The following is a 12,861-nucleotide window of genomic DNA, read 5'->3' as shown; positions in this document are numbered from 1 at the left end:
AATATTATATGTTAATAATATGTAATCTTATTTTTTTACTAATTCTATTGATATAAATTCAAATATTATAAAATATTATTATTATAATAATATTTAATACAAAATTAAATATTTAATAGTTATATTAATATAAAATTAAAATAAATTATCATATTATATATATATTTAAAATAAAATTATAAATAATGTTTTGGTTTAATTTTTTATTTAATATGTTTATCTCATTTTTTTAATATATAATATTATTTATTTATTTAAAATTTATATAAATTTAATAAAAATAATTAATAAATTCTATAAATTAGTATAATATATAAATTATGAAACACCGTTCACTGGAAAATAAAATGTATCATGACTTGGTAAATTTAACATCTGGATTTCTAATGGTCTTTAGCCACATATCGGCCATGACACGAGAAGAGATGCTCCACAACAGGTCTTGAGCATTGGACGACGCACTCTGCTTTATCTTCTTCCCTGCTTTTCCTATACCGTACGATACCAGCCACTGCATGCCTGTCAGTCTCTGCTTCTCACTGTCCCAAACGCTCCTCTTTCCTCTGCTTCTCACCTTCACCCCTCCCACATGGAGGCTTGTCAACTTGAATCTCTTTTCTTCCTCTGGTTCCTCCTCCTCCTCAGGAGCTGTGTTCGCGTAGATTATAGCTACCATGGGTCCTCCCACTCCCTCGTATCGCCTAATGGGATCCCTCAGTTGAATCCCCACCGCAATTGTCAGGGTTTCTGAACCTTTGGAGCTCCTAGTGTAATCCTCCAATGGAACGGAAGAAGAAATGGGATGAGTGCGATTGGTATCTGGAATGAGCAGTGGTGAAACGTCGAATGGGGCTTCTTCTTCTGCCATTTCCGCTTGGATTTTCAGAGCTTCGATCGCCATGACCTCTATTTTCTGGAGCGAGAACGCGAGGATCTCTTCTGGGGTCATTGGATTCTCGCTAAGTTTCCAAATTCCCGTCGATATCCTCTCTTTCCGGCCGGAATTCATTGCTGTCGCCATGATTTTCACCCCTGCAACCGTCCGAGCCGCAGTCGAGCTTGCGCCTTCTTTGTTCCTGCCATGAATGATCGCTGAAGCTATGCCCTCGAACGCAACCTGTTCAGCAGTTTTACCCATCAGTTCGTCCATGGACATCAAGCCCTGAATTTGCGAATTCTGTTCGTCGAGCTCCATGGTTGCCATTGTCTGAAACAGCTCGAACCCACTCAAGGGCTCATTCAACGGAATCACAAGCGGTCTCGAGATCTGCATAGCCAATTTAGGGGTCTCCTTCCTTGATATTTCATTATCTAGAGGATTTGAAATAGAAAGAGAAGGAAATGGGTAAAATATTGTATTTCCTTAATATGTGCTGAAACAGTACAAGATATATATAGCAATGTTGTCACAGTATATGCGTGACTACAGTACACGTGTACAGACAATTAATAGTGCTAACAAAGCTTAATTACAATAGCTATAATCATGATTTAACATCCCCCCTCAAACTCAATGGGCGGGGCAGTACATTGAGTTTGTTCCGTAATTCCTGAAACCGATGAGTGACAAGAGGCTTTGTTAGACAATCAGCAATCTGGGCAGCAGAGGAAGTGAAGGAGAGTTGAAGTGTCTTATTGGAAACTCTTTCTCGGACAAAATGGTAATCAAGTTCAACATGCTTAGAGCGAGCATGTAGGACTGGATTAGAGGCCAAGTGGAGGGTGCTCATATTATCGCAATACAAAATGGGAGGCTGAGACAGAGGAAATCCAATCTCAGACAGTAGAGATTCAATCCAACCAACTTCAGCTGCACCATTAGCCAGAGCACGATATTCGGATTCCGTACTCGAACGGGACACCACTTTCTGCTTGGAGGAAGACCACGAAACCAGATTGTGACCCAGAAAAATACAATACGCACTAGTGCTACGTCTATCATCTGGACAAGAGGCCCAATCAGCGTCAGTATAGGCATGGAGAGTGTGATCAGTAGTGGGTTGAAGAAAGAGACCAAGGTGCCCAGTGCCACTAATATATCGGAGAACTCGTTTGGCAGCCTTGAGATGTATATCAGTGGGGGAATGCATAAACTGACAGAGCTTATTGACAGGGAAAGCGAGATCAGGCCGTGTGAGTGTGCAGTATTGTAAGGCCCCCACCAAACTTCTATACTCGGTAGGAGAGGAAAGTGGGTCACCATCATGAAGAGACAAAGTGCCTAAAGCAATGGGCGTGGGCAATGGTTTAGAAGAAAGCATACCGGTTTTTGATAAGAGGTCACGAAAGTATTTGGTCTGGCTGAGATACATGCCAGCAGCTGTTCGATGAACTTCTATGCCCAAGAAGAAATGAAGTGGTCCGAGATCCTTCACTGCAAAATGAGAACTCAAATACGTCGTGAGAGCCTCAATGGTGGTGGAGCAAGAACCCGTGATGATGATATCATCCACGTAAACCAGGACGATGAGGGTAAATTTGCTGGTGGCGAAGTAGAAGAGAGATGTGTCGGCCTGAGATGCGCGAAAACCCCATTGGCAAAGGGCAGAACTCAACTTGGTAAACCAGGCCCTAGGTGATTGACGGAGCCCATATAAGGCTTTGGACAGTTTGCAGACATGAGTAGGGTGAGTAGAATCAACAAAACCCTGTGGTTGGCGCATGTAAACAGTCTCGGTAAGGTCACCATGTAAGAAAGCGTTGTGAATGTCAAGTTGTTTGATGTTCCAACCAAAAGAGACAGCAATGCTAAGAACCAAGCGGATGGTGGTGGGTTTGATAACCGGGCTAAAGGTCTCATGGAAGTCAAGACCATGGGTTTGATGATAACCTTTGGCAACAAGGCGGGCCTTATATCGTTCCACAGAGCCATCTGCATGTAGCTTAACTCGAAAGACCCACTTGCAGCCGACAACTTTGGCATCAGGAGGCAGGGGGACTAAGTGCCAAGTACCCTGAGCTTGGAGAGCGGAAAATTCAGCTTGCATGGCATCACACCAAATTTTATGTTTGGAGGCTTCAGTAAATGAAGATGGTTCAACTGGAACTGAAGTGAGAACATGGGAGAAAATGCGTGGTTTAAAAATGCCGGACTTGGCTCGGGTAATCATAGGATGTGAGTTGGTGGGGACAACAACAGGGTTGGGTGAGGGGAGGCAGGGAGAAGGGGAAAGCGGCGGAGGGGAGGTAGGTGTGGGAGTGGGATGGGGCGGAGGAGTAGCTGGGGAGTTGGATGGGGTGGAGGAGGAGTTGAGAGATGGGGAAGGGGGTGCCAGGGAAGAGGGAGATAGAGTAGGTGGAGCTGGTGGGATAAAAGGGAAAGAAGTAACCACACTGATAGGGGCTATGGAAGGGACGGAAAGCTGAGTGGAGGCAAATGGGAACTTTTGCTCATTGAATATAACATGTCTAGAGACATAAATTCGGCCAGAAACAGGGTGCAAGCATAAGTACCCTTTATGATGGCTACTATAACCAAGAAAAGTACAGGAATGAGACCGAAACTCGAGTTTGTGAGCATTATAAGGTCGTAAAAAAGGGAAACACTCACAGCCGAACACACGAAGATGAGTGTAGGTAGGTGGTTTATCATAGAGAAGAGAAAATGGGCTAGCCATATGAAGAACCCGAGTAGGCAGTCTGTTAATGAGATAAACGGCAGTGGTAAATGCATAAGGCCAATATGAGAAGGGGATGGAGGCATGGGCGAGTAAGGCCAGTCCCATTTCTACAACATGACGATTTTTACGCTCGACTCGCCCATTTTGTTGAGGAGTATGTGGGCAAGAGAGTTCATGGAGGATCCCAAATTTGGCAAAGAAGGAAGTGAGAGAACGGAACTCACCGCCCCAATCAGAGCGAACGCGTTTAATTTTAGTCTCAAACTGAGTAGCAATCATAGAATTGAAAGTAACAAAAGCATTGTATGCCTCATCTTTTGAAGTAAGGAGATATAGCCAAGTAAAGCGAGAAAAATCATCAACAAACAGGATAAAATATTTAACACCAGTAATGGATGAAACAGGGGAGGGTCCCCAAAGGTCTGTATGTATTAATTCAAAAGGCTTGGTAGCCCGAGATACAGATAAAGGAAATGAAAGACGATGTGATTTTGCTTGTTGACAAGCATTACAAACGATCAGTGGAGAATTCTTAGAAAATGAAATATTACAAGCAGATAAAATAGAGCTAGTGACAGCTTGAGCTGGGTGACCCAAACGGGAGTGCCAAAGATTGGGATCAGTGGAAGAGGCGAAGAAGAGCTGAAAGGCAGGAGCAGGAGGAGTGGAGAGTGGATGGGAGACTTTGTAGAGACCATTGTCAAGTAGACCCGTGAGGAGAATTCGTTTGGTGACCTGGTGCTTCACAAAGAAACAATGGGGGTAAAATTCAACAAAAGCATCATTATCAGAACATAGTTGGGAGACACTGAGAAGATTTTTGGAGAGAGATGGAGAGTGATAAACAGAAGACAATTTTAAAACAGACTGATAAGCAGGCAGGAAAGCATTACCAACATGGGAGAGAGGAACACCTTTACCATTGCCAATAGTGACTTGGGAAGAGCCAGGAACCGGTTGAACACTCTCAAGTATGTTTAAATCAGGGGTGAAATGATGGGAGGCACCAGAGTCCATGTACCATGCCGGATCAGAATAAGAAAAAGTAGTGGGGTTGGGAGTGGTAGGAGGAGAGGTACCAGCGTGGTGTTGGGAAAGAAAAGCATTGAATGGCCTTTGAACAGAAGGTGGAGGATGATACTGAAGGTTCTGGCGGTGATAGCAAATATTAGCTGTATGCCCCACCTTCAAACAAATTTGACAGCGGGGTCGATTACTCAGAGGTGGACGAGAAGAAGGGTTGGAGGAAGGGGACTGGGTAGGGAAAGAGGAAGGGCGGGGAAAAGATTTTGGGTGAGTACCAGGAGATGAGGAAGGGCGAGGTTTGGGTTGGTGCAAAGTGAGGTTGGCGACATTGGCTTGAAGGGAGCTGATGGGGTCAAAGGTATTTTGACGATGGAGGCGAGCTTCATAACTGAGTAACAGGCTATACACTTCCTCCATTGTAGGAGGCACTGAGCGAGCTTGAAGAGGGGTGACATAAGCGTTGTAATCTCGGCCTAAACCGTTCAAGAAATACAGGAGCTGATCCTTAAGAGAGACGGGGTCACCAGCAGAAGCCAAAACGTTGCAGAGACCACGGAACTTGTGGATATAATCAAATGCTGAGAGGCCATCCTTACGGAGAGTTTGAAGTTGGGTCCGAATTTCTGCTAACCGAGAGAGAGAAGTTGCTGCATAGATTTGAGAAAGGGCTTCCCAGATCTCAAATGCGGACTGGTACCCAACGATTTGGCCAAGGAGAGATTCACTGATGGAGGCATATATCCAACTCATCACTAAACGGTTGTAACGATGCCATGCTTGAAAATCAAGAGAAGCTTGAGGGGAGGGTTGAGCAGGGTCAAGAACTGGGCAAGATTGGGAGCCATCGATGAACCCCTCTAGTCCATTTGCAATAATAATGTTGAGCATCTGAGTTTGCCATACCACAAAGTTATGTTCAGTAAGTTTCACAGCGATAGGTTGATTGACGGAAGGGAGAGTGGGCAGGGTGGAAGACGAAGAGGAAGTGGGAAGAGATGTGAAAGGGCTGATAATGGGTGAGGCAAAAGTTGGTGAAGGCTGGGGAGCAGGTGGTCCCATCGTGGGCTCTGAGGTACTGGTAATGCTTGTTGCAGACTCCATGTGAGCTGTCAATGGTCTGATACCATGAAATAGAAAGAGAAGGAAATGGGTAAAATATTGTATTTCCTTAATATGTGCTGAAACAGTACAAGATATATATAGCAATGTTGTCACAGTATATGCGTGACTACAGTACACGTGTACAGACAATTAATAGTGCTAACAAAGCTTAATTACAATAGCTATAATCATGATTTAACAGGATTCATGGCAGCCAAGTATCCGCCATCTCTGGTTTGGATTATACAGCCCAAGTTCTTCCCAAGGTCCGGGAGGTAAGCATTCGATGATTCACCTTCTACATATTCCTCTGCTCCTTCAAGATGCATAGCAAGAATATCTGCTTGCTTGGATTTATTTTCATTGGTTTCTTCCGCCTCAAGCATTTGAAGAAACTCCCTTGTCACCTTATCTTCGTCTTCGTCTAATCTCTGTGACTCGATTTCTTCATCTTTGTGTTGTGGTTTATCGTCTCCCATCATGGATTCAAGAGCTTTTATCTGCTGAGCAATAGAATCTAGCTCTGTCAATCTTGTAGTATGAATTTGATCATGAACAATTTCATTTACAACTTCATTTCCAGCTGATCTTTCTCCAAAGGACTTCACTGAATCCTTTTCCTTCTCTTCTTCATCTTCATCTTCCTCGTCCTCATTCTTTTTATTCTCTTGGAGTTCAACTCCCTTGTCAACTACTTCGAAATCTGGAAGATCAATATCTTCTGCTTTGGTTTCTGGTTCTTTTGGCTTATTCTCAGCTGTTGATGTTGATGGGACTGGAGCTGGCTCATTGAGGTTCAAGTCATCAATGCCATGAAGATCAGCAGGTGTTGTTCCAATCTGTGAAGGCGTCCAAGCTTCTTTTCTGCTAGATAATTTTGGACTTGGAACGCTAAACGACGTCTTTGATTGCTTTCGGGCAAATGAAGTGGATGACATGAACTTAAACTTGTTTTTATGTTCCTCAACTTGACTGTAAATCCCAGTTCCGCCGCCCTTTCCCATGTCTGAAACCCAAGTTTCAACACGAGCTCACCTCCTTTTGTCTTTCCCGAGAGATTGAAACTTGTATCCCATTGCCGAACTCGAGCTCCTTCGTGGCTCTTATCAATAGATTCTTGAATCAGTTCCCTTAAATCCACTGAACTCCTGCCGAAATCAAGCTCTGGTGCATCAACTGCTAATGCATATATCCAAAACGGACGAGGCTCGAACTTGAGTTGCTTTCCACTACCATGGCTGCAATAAACATTGCACCTAACGAACAAGGTCTCTTCGAAATCAGCAGCACCATGTGAGACCCTCGATGGCATTGTTTGAACTGACCCATCTTTTGTTTCCTTCTTTCTAACACATACAGAGAGCCGGAGACCATTCATTGAAAGCTGGAAGGTTTTGGGCCGTGACTACTTCTACAGAAAACAAGCAACTAAGTTTCTGCATTCCGATATGAGAAAGTGCACGAATTGGTTTCCAGTTCAAAAGCCCCTTTTTCTCTTCCGAACTAGTTTTTTCTTCCAACTTCTTGAACTCTCTCTGATTCGATCCCCTAGCTGGATGACCCTCTGTCTGATCACTTCCGTCATCCAGCTTTGGACGGGACCGCCATGGGGACAAAGAAAGGCGTCTACGAGGTTTATTGTTGGCTCTAACAGCCTCAGTTTTGGCTGCAACTTCAGTACTGGGGACGATCTCATCATTGGATGATATCGGAGGAATTGAGCTTCGAGGAAGGACAAGGGAGGCTGTTCTTCGAGTCACAGAAGCAGTGTGGGATTGGTAGAGGGATTGGCTGAGTGCTTCGAGCTCCTCTAGTAGCTGGTGTTGGAAGCCCGCCTTCCCGTACTTTCATCTGCCATTATTGAATAGAAAGAGCAAGGATAACTGAGAGAATATTGGTACTAGACAACAGCAGGGCCGAAATGATGATAAGGGGTTTGACGTGGTTGAGAGTGGAGTTTCTGAGGTGGAGAAACTGCCATAAAAGATTAACATTTGTGGTAGTTGCTGGTCCTTCCAGAACCAGTGAAAAATTAGTGAAGGATAAGGGAAACTTTGTATACATCCTTCGATTCCTCTCTTCTTTTTTTGGTCCCAGAAAAATAAATGCTTCTTTTGTTTTACACTTAATCTCGTTTTCCCCAAGCTTTTTTATTTGTTTCAACCTTTACTTTTCACTTCAAGCTAGCTAGCTTCTTTCTCTTTTTGTGGTCTGGAATTGTTTTCTCGGTTCTTTCTCATGAAATTAAATTTGGGAATAGTCCCATGTGCTTTGAAGTTCCATGTTTTTGCTCATGAACTTGTGAGAAAGTAAAAACACAGGTCTGTAACTCCTTAACTCTGACCATTGATGAAGTGGAGTAGAAAAGGAGTTAACATCGAAATAAATGCGTTTTATTCGTTGTAAATTTTTGTTTCATTACTTGATTTAGGTCGTTGATGAATAGGTCTAGAATATAAATATATATATTTATATATATATATTAACACTGCTTTTGGACTTTTTATGTATTTATATTGGTTTAATCGATTTTTCTTTTGGACAGAATATATTGATAGTTTTAGTTTTATATCTAGTGATTTTTTCTGTCAAATCAGGCGACTTGGAGTCTTAGGTGTTGTTAAATTGAACTGTATGTAATTGAGATTATGTTAATGATTATGATATTGTAGTTAAGATGTTTAAATAAATGTCTTATAGAAAAAAGTGAATATTTTGGGAGTTTTGTTTGGGAAATTTGAGAAATGATTCATTAAATTGGGTCATATAACAAAATTATTCTAGCCACTCTACACATGTCATATTTGTCCTATTGTTTCTCTTAGTTCCCAAAATACCATTAGCATTTGTTTCCTACAATCTCTCTATATTCTCTCGGTCTCGAAGGAAAAAAAACTCACAAACCCAATTTAATTCGTAAGAACCCAAGAAAATCGGAGAAGCATTGTCTTCCACGACCACGACCAAGCATCTGTGGCTCGGATATCGTCAGAGTTGACAATTGGAGAAGGCAAAGGAGAAGAACGTCGAGCAAACAGATCAAGCTTTGAGGAAACAACCCCAAAGAAAGCGAAGGTGAGGGATTTCCTTTTTTATCTGCAATATGTGTATGTGCCTAGTTTTTTGTTGATTTTTGTTCATAGGATAGATCGGGACTGAGAAATAACAAAACCTGGGTTTTTTTTTTCAAGCTTTTGGACCCACATCGATCGAAATCGACATACCTTGATGCTTAGTCACTCGATAGGCCTCGATGGGTCTCGATAGAAATCGATAAACTTATTTAGGTGTAGAATTTGATTGTGCCTTGATAGACCTCGACAGGTCTCGATGCAGCTCGATTATACATAAATGTAGAGGTTACCTCGACAAGCCTCGATATAAAGTGAACAAATTGGGAATTTATAGTATTTTGAGTGTCTCGATAGACCTCAATAGAAATTGATAGGCTTATTTAGGTGTAGAATCTGAATGTGCCTCGATAGACCTCGACAAGTCTCGATGTAGCTCGATTGTACATAAATGTAGAGGTTACCTCGATAGGCCTCGATGGGCCTCGACAAGCCTCGATATAAAGTGAATAAATTGGGAATTTTTAGGATTTTGAGTGTCTCGATAGACCTCGACATGTCTCGATAGGCTTATTTAGGTGTAGAATCTGAATGTGCCTCGATAGGCCTCGACAGGTCTCGATGCAACTCGATTGTACATAAGTGTAGAGGTTACCTCACCTCGACAAGCCTCGATGAGTCTCGACAGACCTCCATGATTGCTTTATTTAAATGTAACTCAATATGCCTCGACAGACCTCGATGTGCCTCGATAAAAATAGTTTTTCTTTGAACATGCATTGCCTCAACAAGCCTCGATAGGCCTCGATAGTTACCAAATTGCTTAAAAATGTTATTAACAGTTTTATTTTTCAGATGTCTGGCCTTGTTGTGTCGTTGGAGAAGCATTTTCCTGCTTGTGTTACTTATAGGGGTAGTGCTTATTTGGATACCCTTATAGAGCAGTTTCAGAGGCATGGGCTGATTGAATAGGCAAAGACATGCCCATTGAGACAGTTCTTTAATGCGAAGGCCTTTAGTTTTTATGGGGTTCTACTGCACCAGTTGATGCTGCGTAAGGCTGAAAGCAAGAAGCTTGAAGAAGGTCAGTTCTACGTGGGCAACTCTCAATGTAGATTTGGTATTGTGGAGTTAGGCCTAGTTACCAGCCTGAATTTTGGAAACAGGCCGTCCCCAAAAGAGATCATATTTCAAATGATTAGATCATCTATGAATATTTTAATGGTGAGACGAATGTTAGTTTCAATCAGTTGGAAGATGCTCTGAAGGCCTCGACAAACCCAGAAGATGCATTTAAGTTGGGTTTATGCTACTTGATAGCGGGGGTATTGTATGCCCCTGAGAAGACAACCAACATATGGGGTGATTCACCAAAGCTGGTTGATGATTTTGATTACTTTTTCAAGTATTCGTGGGGGAAGTTATCCTTTAAGAAGTTGTGTAGAGGAGTTCAGAAAGACATGAAGAAGCAATTGAAACACTACGAGGACAAGAAGAAAGATGGTTCAGGGATACAACAGAAGGAGTCGAAGTACATTTTTTATGGCTATGCCCCGCACTTCAGTATTGGGCTTTTGAGGCCATGCCAGATATTGGGAGGAAATTTGGTGAAAAGAGTGGGAACCAGATTCCCAGGATGCTTAGTTGGTCTACCAAGATCGATATCTTTCCTTCTATAGCTCAGTTGGTTCCGTTGTTCGGCAAGTCTCGAGTAAGTTCAATTTTATCTTCTTAAATGTGACAAATTAATTTATTGACGGTTTACTTTATTAAAGTATTTCTGACATATGTTAGTTGTTAATGCAGTTGGTGGTATTTTCCATGTTGAAGCCACATCTCAGTGAGGCAGACTATTACAATAGCCTCCCAGACATTGATGGTCAGTTATTCCCTGAGTTGGGATCAGTTGTAGTGGAGGTTGAGACTGCAGTGGAGGAAGTAGAGCCGAAGAAGGAGGCATAGAAGTTGGTGGAGGTTACAAAGGCAACTTCTGTATTTTACGAGGATGTCCAAATGGTTGAGGAGGGCACTACACAGGCCACTGCACCTTTCCTCTAGTCATGTTGCCCAGCCTGATTATGAGCAGTTGATGCAAAGGCTCCAGAGGATTGAGGAGGGCCAGTCTAATTATGGGCAGTTGGTGTAAAGGCTCCAGAGAGTTGAGGAGGGTCAGGCGACTTTACTTAAGAATCAAACTATGATCATAGATCAGTTGGCACAGTTGATTTCAGTGGTCTCTGATCGATCCAGGAAACAAAGTTGACCCACCCACCCACACTCAGATACAGAGTCAGATGTTATGACTCATGACTACGAGCCCGATGATCCACCTTCCACTCCACAGGCCTAGATATTTGTTATTGTTAGTGATGTCAATAGTCCTAGTGTACTAGTGTTACAGCCTGAGGAGGCAGCTGGCCTTGAATTTATCAGGAAGAAACGCAAGCCTAAGCGTTATGATGACTTCACCGACCCTACGAAGAGGCCAAGATCAGATAAACAGGCACTAGTTACAGACCCTTTGAGGAAGTGTGACCAGCAACAAGAGAAGAGTTTCCATGAGTGGCTGATCGGGAAGATTGACAACAAGAGGGATCGATTTGTCCATATTGGGACACACGGTGTGACATAGTTCTTGCAATTGCACACCATTCAGACTTGGCTTTGGGATTCGGTATGTAAATTACAATTATGTTTTATATTCAATCCTTAAACATATTGGTGGTACTGACGAATTTACATATTTTTTTCAGCATATTGATACCGCTCTACACATGCTACGCCGTCGACGCCACTTTTATCATGCTACATTTTGGCAGGATGTTGCTATCAAGAGCACCACCTTCCCCTAGGTGTGCCTAGGTCGTTGGAATCATTTCAAGGAGGCCGGTGAGAAGTATACATGTGGTGAGGACTTGCTTAAATTGTTTAAGGGCGACCCAGATCAATACATCGTATCATGGCAGCTGTTGATGAAGTATATTTTTCCTTGCACATCCCACAAGCACAGCATTAAGTCGCCATTGAAGTGTCCATTCCATTGTGGTGCATTAACATATATGATTCCAACCATATCGTGCTTAGTCAGTCTCTGTTGGCGGAAGTCATTAAGCCTTGGTGCCTATTGATGCCTTCGTTGTTGTACACGTCTAGCTTGTTTGACGACCATGAGGAGCTCCAGTTGCAACCTGGCCAGAAACTAAAGCCATTCCAGTACTGTCCTCTTGGCCCTGAGGAGTTCCATCAGACTAAGACAATGTATTCCCCTATTTAATTAGTGGTTTTTGAAATATGTTTATTGAATTTAATTATACAAAATTTATTTATAATTGACACAAATTCACTTATATGCAGTGGGGATTGTGGTATGTTTGCCATCAAATATATCGAGCATTTGATTGCCGAGCTACCACTCGATATTGTTACCAATGCGAACATGCAGCTTTTCAGAACCAAATGGTGTGTGGACCTATCCTTTCAAACATTGGCACCGTGTTGATATTTTGTTGTATATGGTTCAATGGATGAACATTATTTTTTTGTACATACTCGAAAAAATATCACTAATTTTCTACCTCGATCTGCCTCGATAGAACTCAATCAGGTTTGACCCAAAAATTTCAATAGTATTCAAAAATACAACTAAAATCACATAAACATGTCTATCTCAAAAAAAAAAAAATCGATAGGTTAAACAAACTGCCTTGATGGCCTCGACAACACCATCTAAGGACCCTCAAAATGTTAAAATAAATATGCCTCGATGCTACCTCGACGGGCCTCGATGGGGCTAAATCAAGCTATGAACATAAAGGCCTCGATGGGGCCAAATCAAGCTATATACATAGCGGCCTCGATGGGCCTCGATGCTACCTCGATAGACATTATCAAGTCGTGAACATAGTGGCCTCGATGGGCCTCAATGGTACCACGATAGACATCGAGCCCCCATCAAGGCCTGTCGAGGCAGACAGGGAAAAATTTGCTAAGTTTTATTTTATTTTATTTAGATCAAAACCAACAAAATAACAGCAGAAGAACAT

At 42.4% G+C, this 12,861-nt stretch overlaps 1 long non-coding RNA gene and 1 pseudogene across 2 annotated transcripts; one reads left to right on the top strand and one right to left on the bottom strand.

Annotated features, from left to right (window-relative positions):
- Positions 1-307: 307 nt before the first annotated feature.
- On the bottom strand, positions 308-7,605 carry LOC133804807 (protein PLASTID MOVEMENT IMPAIRED 1-like; annotated as a pseudogene).
- Positions 7,606-7,690: 85 nt separating this feature from the next.
- On the top strand, positions 7,691-12,396 carry LOC133804808 (uncharacterized). 2 transcript variants are annotated; one of them, XR_009878640.1, is made up of 5 exons: positions 7,691-8,822; positions 9,674-10,529; positions 10,625-11,492; positions 11,572-12,076; positions 12,173-12,396. It is a non-coding gene; the product is annotated as an uncharacterized LOC133804808 (long non-coding RNA). The 2 variants fall into 2 exon arrangements; XR_009878638.1 differs by having other exon boundaries at positions 7,691-10,529.
- Positions 12,397-12,861: the final 465 nt, after the last annotated feature.

The sequence above is a fragment of the Humulus lupulus genome, chromosome X (genome assembly GCF_963169125.1).
Source record: "Humulus lupulus chromosome X, drHumLupu1.1, whole genome shotgun sequence".
Lineage (NCBI taxonomy): Eukaryota > Viridiplantae > Streptophyta > Magnoliopsida > Rosales > Cannabaceae > Humulus > Humulus lupulus.
The sequence above is the reverse complement of the archived record's forward strand: the minus strand, read 5'-3'. Positions and strand labels throughout refer to the sequence as shown.